Genomic DNA, 18,693 nt, shown 5'->3' on the forward strand with positions numbered 1-18,693 from the left:
CTGATGCATAGTTCACATACACTAGTCACGTATCTTGTAAAGCGCTTTGTGATGTTGGTCCACTATGAAAGGCACTATATAAAAATAAAGATTATTATTAGCGTGAACACAAGGCAAAACTATTGAGAAATATAACACAGATCAAGCCGTTGTATTTTACTGTTAAATGAAACAGGATCGTGGGTTACACTGCTGTGGCATTGAATCATTGCCAATTATTTAAAGCAGTTGATTTGTGTTTTCTATGTCTTGTGTCTGGTATAAGAAAGAGAGCCAATGGACCTTTCAGGGCAAACCTACATGCAATCTTTGACACTGACTGAAAGCTACTAATCAGTGAAATGACCGTTTGGTTGTAAGCAATGCTATTGGTTTGCTGGTAACCTGAAGCATCCCCAATTTGGCACTAATCAATTGATTAATTTGACAGGGAAAAACACTCAACACCAGCAAGGGTCTCCGGGGAGTTATCAGTTTAAGCTTTCGAAGTAGAAACCTGTTTTTCTTGACACTTTTTAATTCCCTGCAGCTGACCCCAGTGCTCTGTATAATTTTCAAGGGGTCAATGCATCATCCTCCAGGGGGCTGACATCAGTTCCCTGAAGATTGTGCTGACGTGTTTTATTCCTTTTAATGTTTGTCTTTTCTGGGGGGATATGAAACCCAGTGACCCTGCACTTTTACACTTCAATAAATGAATGATCCACAAATAAATACAAGGGCCTTTTTCGGAAACAGACACTTCTACACAAATAAATGCATTATTAATGGAGAACATCTTCAAATCCCAGCTCAGACTTCAGCTGGTCGTTCAATACAACAGGGGGGCAGGCACGTGAATGGACAAAATAACATTACAAGTCAGATTCATCAAATGGGACACAATCAGCATAGTAGTCGATTATAATGACTTTAGTTCTAGTACTACTGTATACCATTATTGCAGTATTCTTTATTATATCAGTTGGCATTGCTGGCACGTTTCTTTCTAATGTCTTACATTCTTCCTTATTTTTAAAACCTTTTACTCCAAAGAGTAGCTTACTGTTTTGTTTTGTTTTGTTTTTTCCGAAAGGAGAAAAAACACCTGCTCAATTTACAAAAATAGCAATAATATTCAGCGGGTATTTAATTAAAGGCAGTTTAAGTAAGTTTAAGTTTTCTTACCTTTTTGAAAAGAATTACACTTGAACAAAAAGCTTAGTGTCGTTATCTATTTTAGAATAATTTCTTCTGATTTAGCAACATGAAGCTACTGTAACAAAAATGATGTATGCAAAATACATCAAATGTGTAGATTAAGATTTTTAAAAAATCAACCAATTAGGTGTAAGGATTTGTCAAAATTCCAGTACAATATGCTGTGTACGGGAGTCCTCCCGTATATGAAATTTTCAAATTCAACAACAGAATGACCGGGCGAATTGCACTGTTCCAAATGAGACCACCTAGCTAAGCAGATCAGAGGATGATGGAACGGAATTCAGTTGTCAATTACTTGAGAGTCCACCTTCTTTCTGCCTCAGTGTTTTTTATTTTTTTGCACTCTCAGCCCCTAGCGTGCACGTTGACCGGCAGCCAGCTTGCCTTGCACGGAGACTTCACTGTATCACCCAGGCACACACTCCTATTATATTACACACAAATCATTGCTGTGATACGTTTGCACATTTTGTATTTGAGTGTATATAACACATTTGACTTCCTACAGTAATGTAAGGCCGTATCTTGTTGATTCAATCTTTTGGCCACTCCTTTATTCCTGTTCTACAAGTTAAAACAATATGTATCCACCCTTGGAGTTCAAAATATATGTTTGTATGGCTCAATCATTAATCTAATAGGTACTCTTTGGTGTGTTTATATTGCTTTTGATCCACATATCGTAAAAGGATTAGGTTTGCCACTGCTGCCATATCCTATTGCTTATAATCGCTTCACTTCTATCAGATGATTCCACCCTTCTGTAACAGAGGCAGGTTTTGATTCTTTCCAGTGACACAAAATATTTTTCTTTGCCAATATGCTTGCTGCAAGTATTACCCTTTCTTTTCTATCATTCCACTGAAGAGACACTGGAGTGTAAATTGATAGAATGATTGATTGAGGGTTGCTTCTTTTCACAAACCATTTCCTTTTGGTCTGATTCGACTGATTCTGCACAACAGAGTCTTTTGGATGACCCTCTTGTATTATTAGCGCACATCATTGCCTGGGTGCTGTGCTATAATTAAGGTTTCTGATTTTTGGTTTTAACCAATAAAACACAATAAAACACGACAAAACACGATAAAACACCCTGATACAAAAAAATGAAATCGGTGGATAGCCAATAAACACCAGAAAACCCTGGAAAAACTGTGGAAATGGTTAATCAATTCACGCTGACTTTACCCTTTACCCATTAAAAAATAAAAATACATTTTCCAGTGTTGCTGGGCAATGTCCCGCCTTCCTGACTTGCATCTATCATTGATTCGTTCTGAATACTTTAAACCCGCCCCAACTGAGTGACACATTCCTACATTTCTATTGGAGACTCTGCTTGCGAGACTTAAAATGAGATTACAATCAGGATGGAGGCTTGTTAGCAGGATTTAAAGCTGTATTACAGTTAAGATATGGAGAATTTAAAACAGAATTGTGGCAAAATGTAAAAAACTGGCGCCACACAAAAACCCCAGAAGAATGTACCCGTGACCATAGGGATTTCGTTGTGGAAGACAGCAAAGGAAAGAGGGTACAACTTAAGTGTGCAAGTACTGTCAAGTTACTATACATATTTTGACAGAAAAAAAATGTTCAAGCATTTTGGAAAGTAACAGATAAAACTAATAGCTAAAAATAAGCACCGAAAAATACAATTAATAAAAACTAGCTATAATTTACATTTGTAATGATGTTTGCCAAAAGCAAAATCTTAACTACAGTTTTTACTGATTTTCACCCTAAACATGGTTGGATCGGGTGAAAATACAGATTCAGATCAAGTAATTATCGGATTTTAAAGAGCAACTTGGTGCAAGTCTGAAATGTTAACTAATGTACTCTTCTTTGGATTAATTTTGTGTTTTCATTTTCTCTGTCATCACATCTTATTAAAAAAAAGATACAAATTGTGGTTTTAATTGTAAAGAAAGCTGTAGAAATAGAACAATTAAAAGAGTCTAAAACAACATTTGTATAAAATTATAATTTAAAAAAGAACAGGCAATCAGCGCCCCTGCAATGCTCTGCACATACTAGATTTAAGAAATTCCAGATGTGTTCTATTATTTATGTATTTCTTACAGCGACTAGATGCATTGTTGCAGAGGGACAGATTTGTATGATTATTATCCAAAAATGATAAGCATAACTGCACTTTTATTGATAACATTTAATTTTGGTAAATGTTCTTCAGAAACAAGAAAATGAACACACTTTTAAATAAAGGCAGTATTGTTCTGTACGGCTCCTTGTGTCTCCCCTTATAAAAGTGTAGCATAGAAAAGCATAACACAGTGTAAAAGTATAGGTAAGCTGACCTCTTTCCCTGATGGTCTTCTCTTATCCAAAAACCAGTTGGCTTTTACACCAGCTGGACACAGCTTAATCAGCTGCACCTGTTACCACTTTGTTTAGTCACAGACAGGCTGTTCTGGCTCCACATGTAGCTTCTTGCTGGAGCCAGAGTGATCGCTAGCCACAACTCTCCAAGGTCCTAATGCCCTTAAGTTCTGGTTGCTAACATACCCCCCATCACAGATGGTAAACGATGGTAAATGAATAGCATTACAAGATTGAACAGCCTGACTCAAGTGCCAGAAGCACTTACAACTCCTCCGACCATGTTATTGACCACCCATTGCTGCCACTGTACATGTTGCTGGAAATATTGAGAAAGATGTGTTTGTGTGTAGTATACCTGATTAGACCTAGCTCTGAGTTTACAATTTGAAAGCTGATAAGCGTTCCCCCCAATACTGAATCAGAGCCAGCCTGTTAAATGATCTCCACCTTCCAGTTTACTGGAGAGGGGTCATGATGACCTCGGATTGCTCAATTCCATTGTATATACAGAATAGTATAGAATGCGAAAGGATTTGTTTAATGAAAATTTGATAGTGTATAGATCATGGGATTGTAGTGAGCTAGACTGGAACTTGTGCAATATGCTTTATTGAACCGGAAAAAGCAGGGGAACAGAGATCAGCACTAGGGATAGCATAGCAATACAACAACTCCCAAACAGCAACTGAGTTCAGCATCAGGGACAGCATAGTAATACAACAACTCCCAAACAGCAACTGAGTTCAGCACCAAGGACAGCACAGCAATACAACAACTCCCAAACAGTAACTTAGTTCGTGCCAGGGACAGCATAGTAATACAACAACTCCCAAACAGCAACTGAGTTCAGCACCAGTCCCACTGCCAATTAGGGGAAAGGAAAGTTACATGTTCCCACATATTAAAATGATCAGATTACAATATGTGAATTGTCTTTGTGTTTGCGTTCTTAAAATACATGTTAAAAATAGGAAAGTGGTCATTAAAAGATTCTCCCCTTGGTTTACTGAATCAACAAATATGTTAAACGAATGCATCGTAAACTGGAACGTAGATGAAAACTTATTAAATTACAGGTCCATTATCTTGCCTGGAAAGATAATCTTTTGAAATATGGGGCTGCACTGTTTTCAGCTAGATCAGCCTACCATTCAAATATTATAGAAACAAATAAGGATAATTCTTTTTGAGGCTATAGCTAAATTAACAAATCCGCAGAGGGAGCCTGCTTTAATACTTTATCATCAGCAAGCTGTGATGATTTTATGAATCATTTTCATTAAAAAAAGAATTGATATAAGAAAACAGATGTGTAACAGTTCTTTCAATTTGAATATGGAATCCAATAATATTGACACAACTCCCACTTTGGGTCTTGCTACATGAAAACAAACCCTTGAATCTTTCCTCTTGATTAATCAACTAGATTTAACTAACCTAATTATGAAGATGAAATCCACTACGTGGGTTTTAGACCCTATTTCTACTACACTATTGCAAGTATGGTATAGTAGGATTAATACTGCTGTTTTAAGTATTGTCAATAGTTTCCTTTCCTCTGGTACTCTTCCCCACTCCTTTATAGTTCCTGTAGTAAAACCACTGCTTCAAAAACCTACTATGGATTCCAAAGTTCTTAACAAATTAAGGCTTATTTCTAATCTCCCCTTTTTATCCAATGTTTTAGACAGAGTAATAGCTAACCAACTTAATATATTTCTTGCAGTACATGATATATATGAAAAATTTCAGTCAGGCTTCCAAGCCAGGGTCATAGTATTGAAACTGAACTTATCAGAGTGGTAAATGATATGCTGTTATCTTCCAGTATGGGCTCACCCTCAAATCTTATATTTCTATATCTATGTGCAACACTCAACACTATTGATCATCTTATTTCGATAGATCGTTATGAGAATCTAGTAGGATTGTCAGGTTGTCTCCTGTCTTGGTTTAAATCCAGGTTTCACTTTGTTAACATTGCAGAAGAATTCTCTTTTTTATCTGAAGTTACATGTGGTGTCCCTCAGGGTTCCATTCTTGGTCCAATTTTGTTTTCCTTGTATATGTTACCCTTGGGTGATATTGTCTGTTGTTATGCTGACGATACTCAATTATGCTTATCTCTAAAACCAGGTGACACCTCAGCTGAAAATACTCTGACTATCTGTCTTGCTGACATTCAGCACTGAATGTCAAAAGAAATATTGCTAAACTAAGACGAGAATGACGCATGCTTTTATAACATCTAGGCTTGATCATTTTAAGCTCTTTTTTCTGATATTTTAAGTTGGTTTTATCTCGATTGCAGCTTGAGCCCATATGTACCTAATCGCTCTCTTAGATCACAGGATGAAGTTTTACTTAGTATTCCATGGATACAGAGAAAGAAGGCAGGTGGTAGAGCATTCCGCTTTGGAGCCCCAAAGTTGTGGAATGATCTGCCAAGATTTGTAAGGGAGGCACCATCTGTGCTGCTTTTAAATTAAGATTAAAGACACATTTTTATAATTTAGCATGTGAATTTTAAAGGGGACATTTTATCAGTCTTTTCTTGATACTTATTTTTATGTATTTTGTATTCTTATACTTCTTATTTTTATCACTGCTTTTTAAAGTGATAATTAAAATGACTTGTTTTACTGTGTATAACTTTGCGTGTGGGGGTTGTATTTCGTCATCTTATCTTTTACTCGTTTTGTATGTTGTTCATTTTTTTATATATATATGTAAAGAGCTTTGAGGCGATTTATTGCAAAAGGCACTATATAAGCAATAAAGACTGACTGATTGAAACAGACAGATGTACAGACAGAGACATACACCCCCACAATCTGATACTCCCAATAACATATTCTGCTAGTTCAAGATAGACAGACACACCAGCACATCCCTGGAATCTAATACTATTAATAACTTATATTTACTAATGTTAATGCCAATTTTCATCACAACTAGATAAGCAATTTTACAGACATACAGAGAAATGTAAAGTTTGACATGCATACTGTATTTGTTTTCACTTCTAACTGTCCCAGTCTCCTAAGTGATCTCTCATGGCTCATTCTGGAAAACAGATTTTTCAAAAACATTCCCTGAATACAGAATAGTGGAATGGTCACAGATCCATAATGAACACATTTTTTTAAATTAATTTTGTTACAAATATTACCTCCAATTTTCTGCCCAACTTAGAATGTCCAATTATTTTCCCCTCTTTGTTGCAATTCCCCACACAGCTCAGAGGAAATGGACCAAGCCAGCTTCCTCTTCTACACCTAGTAGCTTGAGAGTAAATGTCAGCGAGCTACTGGACCCTGAAGGACAAAGGCCAGCCGGTAGGATCCACTGTAGCGTGATGAGGAGAAACAGTCCCTGGCGATTTTGCATCCCTAAACCACAGAAGCATCAAAGCCAATGTGACGTTCCCTCCAGAATCTCCAGCATAAACCAGTGACTTTGCACAGCCAGGATGCGAACCTGTGCTGGCCTGATTGAATGACTCACCCTGTACATCATTCAGCCGTGCTTTTACCAGGGGAAACACTCGGGAACCGTTCATCTTCAACATTTTGAACACCTTGCAAACAAATCGCTGATATATTTATTTTTGTCCATGTCTCCCAACCGTGTGTTTGTACAAAATGCATCAGTATGAAATGCAAAATAGAGCAAATGTAATGTTTTTTACATCCATTGTATTGCAGGGGGACAGGGTAATGGTTATCCTCTGGTGTACCAGCTGCACTTGGAGAAAAGACTTGCTTGAGCTGTACTGAGGACACAGGGTTGGCTTTAAACTTCTTAGTTTTTTAAGTCACTCAGATGTGACAACTGAAACAGAAAGTAATAGACAGAGTGAATCTAAACAAGAAGAAGAATACATTGGTTAATATAACTGTGCTATTCCATGCATGCACTTAAGTGTCAGAGACCAGACTGCCCATGATGGCCCTACACCTTATATCTAGTGTTATGGTGAGTGTTTCAAATTTTTGTCCTGTCCCTATTTCCATGTCTCTAAATTCTCACTGTACTGAAAAAGGATGAACCCATTTTGATTGTTTCCTATGGGGAAAGGGTAATATTAGTTCAATAAATCCCTTAATGTTGTTTCAGACAGTTATTATAATATCATAACCAAACACTTTAATGCTGGTTATTATAGTTATCTAAAAGATTTCACAGATTTCCAATTTGTGTACCTTAATTGTATAATGAAATTGCATCATTGCAGAAACAGTTTAATCATTTTTAAAACGTGTCGCTGGCTTCAGCTAAATGAAAAATAATCTTCCTAATCATAGATATTTGATTGCAGAATCCCCAAGACAAAAGGTACCGTTATTCTGAGCTGTGCTAGTGAGCTGGGAGCGTGTGCTCAGGCACACTTCATTGCTTCAGCCCTGATCATTTGAAGAACACTACTCAAGTGGCTTCAGATTCTGTTTTTAATAAAAGCTGAGTACACCTTATCTTTCATTTTGCAAAACCCCACAACGAAGATCAATAGCCTATTGAAACAACATTACAGAATTCTGAAATAACAAACTGCTCTGATAGAAATCAGACTCTTCTCCAGAAAGTTTGTTTTAGTTCTCAGTGCTCTCCAAGCATAAACACAAATCTGGAAACTGGCCAATAAAGATCAAGTGTGTTAGCATTCATCCCCGGGCCGTCACAGCAGCAAATACTACATTATAGACATTAGTATGAAGCTAAAGTGACCAACATCAGAGCATTAAGATGTAACACAGAGTGACATAAACTGCCTGGCCACTTTATTAGGACCGGTTTACCTCAATTTGGTTTGGAATAGCCCTGAATTAACGATGTAAATGAAGCTGATCATGTGATGTGACAGGGGCGGAAATGATTCGAAACCACAATAAGAATACATTAATAACAGTGGTATTTCAGACTCGTTTCTTTCAAAAAAAGTTTTTGCATCTTAATTTTTACTAATAAAGTTTCCCCAATGCATTTAATATTGTAATGGAGTGGTGGCAGAGCAAGAAAGGATGGGGGGGGCGGGGGGGGAGCGCATGGCCTTGGTACTCTGAACTCCTCTACATAGATACCATTGGTTGTTTTGTGTGTCTGTGTCTATTGGTCTGTGTTCTAGATTTGCATACACGTGTTACTTTGATTATCATGTTGTGTCTGTCTGTTTTCAACAACTCTATACGTGATAGAGCTGTGGTCTGGTTTGGTTTAGTCGTTGGTTCCTTTACTGTGTGTTTGAATTTTAAACGCTGTTTCCCGCACGTTCCCCCACTGCCACTACACCATGTTACTATGTGCAGTACAGTAATATGAACATGCGTGTTCAGTTGGGTTTGTGAAGAGTATGTGTTCATATGTTGCTTTTTTAATAATACAGCGTTCTCAACACATCCATTATTGTCGATTATTACCAGATATTGATTGCCCTCTACTGCAGTGATTTTTTTTTCTTCGATATCAACGTTCACACAAAAAAAAACAAAGCTCCAGCACTTTGTCTTTCTGTCCCAGTACTCTAATCCTGCTGACGTGTCTTCCACAGTAGCTCTAAGCTCTGTGGTGTTGACAGATAATGTACTGCCCTGTGGATGGAATGATATGAAAGGCGATCATACGTCACACAAGCATTGCGCCAGCAATATGACAGGACTTGCTCACAGCCAAGCCTAAACAGACACTATAATGAGTATTTAACATTTTCACTACCGAGGAAAACGAAAGATACATGTCACTGTAAAACATAGGTTTCTATTATTTCACAGTGTCTGCAATCATGTTGAGTGGTCTGAGGTTCTCCCATATTGAGTTATTGCCCTTTGTCTCTGACTCTGTTAGGGGTTATTTCACACAGTTTGCCAAATGAAAAGAGATGCGTACACCATAATAGAGAGCATCAGGTGTACTACCATTAAAAAATGTCCCATAGTAAAAGCATAGTAAACTGTAATAAAGCATAGTGAAAGCATGGTAAAACATAGTTAAGCATTATTCTAAAACCCAGAGAGATATGGTAAAGCATGTTAAAAAAAACATAGTAAACCCTAACCCAAACTTTAATAAGGGTAACTTATTATAAACCATATTACCATTATGTTTTAATAAAAAATCAAAAAAAGTCACATCCAGCAGTTAATGCCATTATCCACGTCTTTAGATTTGTCAGCTGGCAGCCTGCCATGCACAAGAGGATGCAAATTCTGAAATCTGGAGTTTTGATTAACTGAGAATGGCTTTATGGTTTTTAATTAGAATACATGGCTTATGAAAGTCATTAGTCATTGGTACATTGGTAAACAGAATAAATAGACTCTCTAAAGGTCACATTATTTTTATAAATCATGGCATTCCTCTTTTATTATTAACTGTATAACTTCCTTTTTTCTTCTGAAATCACAGTGTATTGAAACACTAGAGGAGGCAGGTTGCTTCATTATTCAGGTCAAACATTTTGAGCTTCTTGTGTCCTGGAGGTGATTTGATTACACTATGTAACACAATTTTTGTTCCTGGGTAGTAAGTGTTATTTCCTAATTGCTTATGCCTCAAAAGTATAGAAAATGGCTATTATTCCTCACAAACTTTGCTTTTGTGACTAGGACAGTGATATTTTGAAATTTACGTTTTTTCCTTCACATAAAGTCAGAAAAAATCAACATATGAATCCAAATTAACATGTATTTTTACTAAAGTAATACAAAAGTGACTACAAAAGATTTAGAAGTGAGAAGTTTTTCGAGATTTACGATTATACTGTAAATCACTTTTACGAATCAGCCCCCAGATGTAGTCTCCCATCATGTTCTCTTTATACTGTCCTTGGTAGCGGCGTTCAAAGTCCAGTATATCCTGGTGGAAGCACTCGCCTTGCTCCTCCGAGTATGCTCCCATGTTTTCCTTGAATTTATCAAGATGAGCATCAAGGATATGGACTTTGAGGGACATCCTACAGCCCATTGTGCCGTAGTTCTTCACCAGAGTCTCAACCAGCTCCACATAGTTTTCGGCCTTGTGATTGCCCAGGAAGCCCCGAACCACTGTGACAAAGCTGTTCCAAGCCGCTTTCTCCTTACTAGTGAGCTTCTTGGGGAATTCATTGCACTCCAGGATTTTCTTTATCTGTGGTCCGACGAAGACACTGGCTTTGACCTTTGCCTCAGACAGCTTAGTCTTGAAGGTACTTGAAGGCTGCCGACTCCTTATCTAGAGCTCTGACAAATTGTTTCATAAGGCCCAATTTGATGTGCAGTGGTGGCATCAGCACCTTCTGGGGGTCCACCAGTAGCTCCCACTTGAAGATTGTTCCTCCCCACAGAGAACTCGGTCTGCTGTGGCCAGTCCTGCCTGTGGTAGTGCGCCTTGGTGTCCCTGCTGTCCCAAAGGCAAAGATAGCAGGGAAACTTGGTAAAACCGCCTTGGAGACCCATCAGGAATGCCACCATTTTGAAGTCTCCTATGACCTCCCAGCCATACTCATCATACTTCAAGGCATCCAGCAAGGTCTTGATGCTGTCGTAATCCTCTTTGAGGTGCACCGAGTGAGCCAAGGGAAGAGACGGGTATTTGTTACCATTATGGAGCAGCACGGCTTTGAGGCTCCTGGATGAGCTGTCAAAGAAGAGGCGCCACTCATTCTGGTTACAGGCGATTCCGATTGCCTCGAACAGACGGGTGAAGAAGCTGGAAAAAGGTCGGTGACGCTTCCTCTGATCTGCGACTTGCACACTTTCATCCAACAAGTTCCATTGCTTGAGCCTAGACGTCAAAAGCTCGGCATTGGACTTGGTGAGACCAAGATCTCTAATCAAGTCGTTGAGGTCTTTTTGGTTGGGATAGTATGGGTTTCTCTCCTCAGCTCCACCTCTGAAATTGTCATCTGGATCTACAATGTCTTCCTCGCTCTCTGACTTGCTGCTCTCTTCTAAAGACGGCTGCTCTCTCTCCGGAGGAGTGGGTACGGGGAGCTCATGGCAGTGTGGCACCCGGGCGATGGATGAAGGAAGGTCCGGATACGTGATAGCAGGTGCATTCTTGCCAGTCCGACGTTTGGAAGGGTCCACCATGCAGAAGTAACAGTTGTTTGAGTGGTGAGTGGGTTCCCGCCAAATTCTTGAGATAGCAAACTTCATGGCTCTCTTTTCCCCTCTGTACCATCCTACAAAAATATATTTATTTCACCCATGACTAATGTGTAAGAGATTCTCGCAACATTTTTCATATATGATATATTTTTTCAATAACATTGAAAATTGTAAAACATTTTAAAATTAAAAACTTTTACAATTTTAAAAATTTTAACAAATTTTATAACATAAAATTCCGAGCAACAATTGTCCATCTTACCTTCCAGAGTTTTTTTGCAGTGCTCGCAGGTGAAATGAGGTGCCCAGGGTTTGTCTTGATCCTCGACAGGCGTGCCGAAATAATAAATTGGCCGCAGACATAGCAAAATGCGTCTGCTGGATGCTTGCAGCCTCTTGATGCCATCTCAGAAAAATGCAGATATGTATCCACTTAGGCAGCTGGAACTAAACTGAACTGGTGGGCTTAAGGCCCCTGTATTTATACTACTATGTATATTACTGGAAAGTTCTAGAAAGTTCTAGAAGTTACTCCAAGTTTACTCAGCACTGAATCTATCTAGAATGTTCTGGAAAATAGGAAAATTTCAAAATATCACTGTCGTGGTCACAAAAGCAAAGTTTGTGGGGAATAATAGCCATTTTCTATACTTTTGAGGCATAAGCAATTAGGAAATAACACTTACTACCCAGGAACCAAAAAAAAAAAAAAAAAAATTGTTACACGGTGTTATTACTAAAATGGCATCACCTAGAACTGTAACTGCATTTGAAGCAGTGTCTCATGTACTGTATAGTACTGTATGTAAAGCAATACAACATAATCTAATTTTCCGTTTCAGCTCATCAGCCAACGGTGAAAGTATGAGAATGTTTTACTTGACCTACACTGGAATGGTGACTATTATTATTATTATTTGTTTCTTAGCAGACAACCTTACCCAGGGCAACTTACAGTTGTAGACAAAAAATACATATCAAGAATTACAGAACAATTAAGAGCAAGATACAAAATACAGTGACATCAGTCCTAATAAGAGCAAATACAAAACAAAGTACAATTTGATATCGAAGCTGTTCAAGAGCAGATAACAGTGTTGATAGTTACATCAGGGTGGGATGTGCCTGTCATGCTACTTATCTCTCCAGGACAGTGTAAGTCATAACCACATCGGTAAAAAAAAAAACAAAGTCGGTCTGTGACAAGCAAACAACTGCCAATGAAAGGAAGCTTATACATCCTGGCAGGCATGTAACGAGTTTGTATTGCTCCAGAAAAATGGCTTTCCACAACAGCAGGTCAGGTTCAAGCAGAACTTGACAGTGCTTTATTGAACTGAAGGGCAAAATAATCAATGCTCTATAGTTGGTGACTGCACTGTGCACAGGACCTACACACTTGATACAGGTTTCCCTATAGTTGGAACTTTATTTATGTACTGAATCAGAATTGGTATATGCTGCAGATTCACTAGTCTGCGGTCACATTTCAAACTCCAAGCATTTTACTCCCTGTTCAGTCAAAGAGTGTTGCTCTGTGTCAACACCATGTGTTCCATAATTGCTATACCTTTCAGACTGATTGTGTGCAACACTGACAAAAAATTGAAAAAACCCAGACAAAGGTAACATTTTCCATGGTGTCTATAGTTAATGTTCATTTACATTTATGTGTACTTACATTGTAATTGTGCATAATAACATTGTAATTATGTGTAATTACACCTGTATTTACTAAGTACAGACACTTAGAGGGTGATTAAGTATAGGCGCAGTGCAAATAATTGAGGATGCAAAACTTGAGTTTGTTTTGTTATATTTATGAGGGTTGATCTAAGTATACCTTGGCCAGTTACGTGGAATATTTTTGTCACGCGACCATGATCTTTTCTTCATTTCAATGCATTTCAATACCATTTTAATGGATTAATGATGGCAAAGTGCAAATTTCATATCAGGTGTAGAACGCCAGGTGAACACCATTCTTTACATCCTTACATCACCCCTTAATGTAAAATGTCACCAAAAAAGGTCTGAGGTTAGTTTATATGCTACTAGTGTTGCTATAATCCAAACACAGACTCTTGCTGTCCTTACCGTTTATATATACACTACCTAATCCATAACATAACAAACACGTACAGTCCTGTATTTACAGTTTAGCTATATTTAGGTTTGTTTATGTTTTGAAGGGAATTCCATCAAGTGTGAGAGGTTCTGTTTTGACTTGAGGTATGATTGGTAGAAATGCAATATGGTGCAGTGCAGTGGTGAATGGGGTTAGTGTGTGATTGGTAGAAATGCAATATGGTGTGGTGAGTGGTCAATGGGGTTAGTGTGTGATTGGTAGAAATGCAATATGGTGCGATGCAGTGATGAATGGGGTTAGTGTGTGATTGGTAGAAATGCAATATGGTGCGGTGCAGTGATGAATGGGGTGTGTGTGATTGGTAGAAATGCAATATGGTGCAGTGGTGAGTGGTGAATGGGGTTAGTGTGTGATTGGTAGAAATGCAATATGGTGCGGTGCAGTGATGAATGGGGTTAGTGTGTGATTGGTAGAAATGCAATATGGTGCGGTGCAGTGATGAATGGGGTTAGTGTGTGATTGGTAGAAATGCAATATGGTGTGGTGAGTGGTCAATGGGGTTAGTGTGTGATTGGTAGAAATGCAATATGGTGTGGTGAGTGGTCAATGGGGTTAGTGTGTGATTGGTAGAAATGCAATATGGTGTGGTGAGTGGTCAATGGGGTTAGTGTGTGATTGGTAGAAATGCAATATGGTGTGGTGCGGTGGTGAATAGGGTTAGTGTGTGATGTATAGTGACATACAGCATATACTGTACATACATACAGCAGTCTGCATTATTTACAACTTTTCACAACTGAAATATTGTGAAACGTGAAATATATTTGAATAAACTGTATTATGACATGTATTTAAATATATTGTCACATGTAATGTCCAATAATGAAAAGTGCTAATTATCTGTAATATGGTCAATATATTTCAATATTATACTAATATTTCCATGTTTAACTAATCCAGTGTTGGTATATATTGGTATTGGAAAAAAAAGATTTGGAGGTACAGCAGGTTCCTGGAGCAGGACATCTCTTTTAGTGAGATTAGCACTGTTGGTACCCTAGTGTCAGGGCCTGTGTTGTGATTAAATATGCCCGGTTGTGTGGTGTGTAAACACCCAAGGCTCTGTGTCTGATTAAGTGTTATTCAGCGATGACCCACATATATAACATTGCCCCCCTGTTACAAATACAAACCTGGCAATGTTAGAAACACTGCACTCACAGTAAAGCTATTGTTAGTATGCCTCGGTTGCACAAATCGAGTACAAACCATGGTATGAGGTGCGTGTGCCAAAGTGGCACAATGCTAAATTCATGTTTTGCCCACAGCATTACTTAAAAGTTAATCTGAGGAAACTGCTTCCTCAAAGGAATACTGTACCAATTAATAAACATCTTCAATTATTTGAAAAAGGTCAGCAGTAGTAATGAGCCCTTCTCACAAATCTTTAACTTTAATTGAAATCAATTTGATTTCCTGCTGATGGAAATGAGCAAGTTTGATTTCAAATCGTTTTCAAGGCAATTCCAGTGGCAGATGGAAATGTTACAAGGCTTGTAGAACACTGTGGCATATATATATATATATATATATATATATATATATATATATATATATATATATATATATATATATATATATATATAGATAGATAGATAGATAGATAGATATACACACACACACACACACACACACACACACACACACACACACACACACACACACACACACACAGTACTGTGCAAAAGTTTTAGGCAGGTGTGAAAAAATGCTGTAAAGTAAGAATGCTTTAAAAAATAGACATGTTAATAGTTTATATTTATCAATTAACAAATTGCAAAGTGAGTGAACAGAAGAAAAATCTACATCAAATCAATATTTGGTGTGACCACCCTTTGCCTTCAAAACAGCATCAATTCTTCTAGGTACACTTGCACACAGTTTTTGAAGGAACTCGGCAGGTAGGTTGGCCCAAACATCTTGGAGAACTAACCACAGTTCTTCTGTGGATTTAGGCCGCCTCAGTTGCTTCTCTCTCTTCATGTAATCCCAGACAGACTCGATGATGTTGAGATCAGGGCTCTGTGGGGGCCATACCATCACGTCCAGGACTCCTTGTTCTTCTTTACGCGAAGATAGTTCTTAATGACTTTCGCTGTATGTTTGGGGTCATTGTCATGCTGCAGAATAAATTTGGGGCCAATCAGATGCCTCCCTGATGGTATTGCATGATGGATAAGTATCTGCCTGTACTTCTCAGCATTGAGGAGACCATTAATTCTGACCAAATCCCCAACTCCATTTGCAGAAATGCAGCCCCAAACTTGCAAGGAACCTCCACCATGCTTCACTGTTGCCTGCAGACACTCATTCGTGTACCACTCTCCAGCCCTTCGGCGAACAAACTGCCTTCTGCTACAGCCAAATATTTCAAATTTTGACTCATCAGTCCAGAGCACCTGCTGCCATTTTTCTGCACCCCAGTTCCTGTGTTTTCATGCAAAGTTGAGTCGCTTGGCCTTGTTTCCAAGTCGCTTTTTGGCCTTCCATGAAGGCCACTTCTGACCAGACTTCTCCGGACAGTAGATGGGTGTACCAGGGTCCCACTGTTTTCTGCCAATTCTGAGCTGATGGCACTGCTGGACATCTTCCGATTGCAAAGGGAAGTAAGCATGATGTGTTTTTCATCTGCTGCAGTATTTCTTGGCCGACCATTGCGTCTACGGTCCTCAACGTTGCCTGTTTCTTTGTGCTTCTTCAAAAGAGCTTTTTACAGCACATCTGGAAACCCCTGTCTGCCTTGAAATTTCTGCCTGGGAGAGACCTTGCTGATGCAGTATAACTACCTTGTGTCTTGTTGCTGTGCTTATTCTTGTCATGGTGTATGACTTTTGACAGTAAACTGTCTTCAGCAACCTCACCTTGTTAGCTGAGTTTGGCTGTTCCTCACCCAGTTTTATTCCTCCTACACAGCTGTTTCTGTTTCAGTTAATGATTGTGTTTCAACCTACGTATTGAATTGATGATCATTAACACCTGTTTGGTATAATTGTTTAATCATACACCTGACTATATGCCTACAAAATCCCTGACTTTGTGCAAGTGTACCTAGAAGAATTGATGCTGTTTTGAAGGCAAAGGGTGGTCACACCAAATATGGATATATATATATATATATATATATATATATATATATATATATATATATATATATATATATATATTAACATTTTTCTGCACCTCAGTTCCTGTATATATATATTGCACAATAAAGAATGCCATTGCCCACTCACACGCATACGCCCACTCTACCAGTCTTATCGGATATTCTGAATTGCACTGGGGGCGCTGTGTTGTGGATGTGCTTGGCTGCTGTTTTTTCCTCTGCATTGCTGCTCAGTTGCTGAGAGGGGGATTCCCTTGTCCCTACATAGCAGTGTTTCCCTATCTTCCTCTCTCTGTTTAATGATCTGTGGTCTCCATGCTTCCCTGCATCTCAGTACCAGTCTCTCTCTTTCTCTCCCTCTCTCTCTTTCTCTCTCTCTGGCTTTCTCTTCCTTTCTTCTGCTTATCTTGATCTGCAGGTCCAGCCAGCAGCTTTTCTTGTATCCCTTATATTGTGCAGTGTTCCGTAATACAGCAGTCTCATCATATAACAAGCAGTTTCATTTAACACCCTTTGTAGGGCCCACCATTGTTAAATGCATCCCCCATTTATAACATGCACCCCAGTGTATAACACACACTCTTTGCTCAAGTGTAATACACAGCTAAGGCCAAACATTTTAGGATTGAGACATAATAAAAAAAAATAAAAATTAAAATGGAACACTACAAAGCAGTATGTAATTCAATATGCTAACTAAACATTAGTCAGCAGGTTTCATTCAACTTTCGGAATCAAAATGAGTTAATTCTATAGGGTTTTGCAAAACCTTTAGCCATAGCTGTAAGTTTTTGCTGGCATCTGCAACAAAAATGGGTTAATATTCAAGGATGAGACTTGCTATACACATGTAACTACACTCAAATATACCATTCTGCTCCTGTGTATAGTGCACAGCAGTGCTTCTAAAAATTGTAAAAGGGTGCACAAGATATCCCTAAATTATGCAGGGACACCCTATGGATTTAGCTGCCTCACCTGATATCACTGGTTCAATAAAGAGGTAAGTTGTCCTGTTCACATGTTCATTTTCAGAGCTATTTAATTAATTAATTAATTAATTAATTCAGAAAGGAAAAAAAGACAAATAAAGTGATCTAACTTGAAATAATACTATTCACACATTTATTGAATGCAGTTCAATGTGATTTCCATTTGCTTCAATTGTTTGATCTTGTCAAGGTGTTCTGAATAGCTGATTGGAGCATCATTACTGCAAGGGCCTGGTGGAATTCTTGATTCCTGATGATAAGCGCCAAGTTCCAATGACTGCCTCCCCTCCCTCTGCAAGCAGCTTCATTCAGGTCTCAGTGCAGAGAATGGTTACCAGTAAAGTATTTTCAGGGTAGGTTGAGTGAGCACACAGCACAGCTCAAAACAGAGAAAAACAAGATAGGTGCTGAGGGGCAAGATCATTCCCTGCATGGAGTGACAGAGAACCAGTTCTTTCTTTGGTGGTTTCAAATGTCCTTAGCAAATAGTTAGAAGATGATGTTGCATGTTTGCGAACCTAAAGCTAAGCGATTCTGCTGCTTATTGAATAATGTAAGTATATAAACATTCACTCTTCAGTGACTGTAATTTGTGAGGCAACACCAACAGTGTCCGAGAAGCCAGTGAAAAGTCTTGGGAGATGGTATGACGGGGATCTAAAGGACACAGTTCATGTGGGAGAAGTTAGACAACTGATTGTGTACAACCAAGGAGTTTAAGTGTGCCAAGGTCCAACTGGAAATGACATTAGTAGATTCACGTGACAGATGCGTAAAGGAGGCAGCACCTGTGTTGAGCACTGGAAGAAA

This window comes from Polyodon spathula, chromosome 12, assembly GCF_017654505.1.
Source record: "Polyodon spathula isolate WHYD16114869_AA chromosome 12, ASM1765450v1, whole genome shotgun sequence".
NCBI lineage: Eukaryota > Metazoa > Chordata > Actinopteri > Acipenseriformes > Polyodontidae > Polyodon > Polyodon spathula.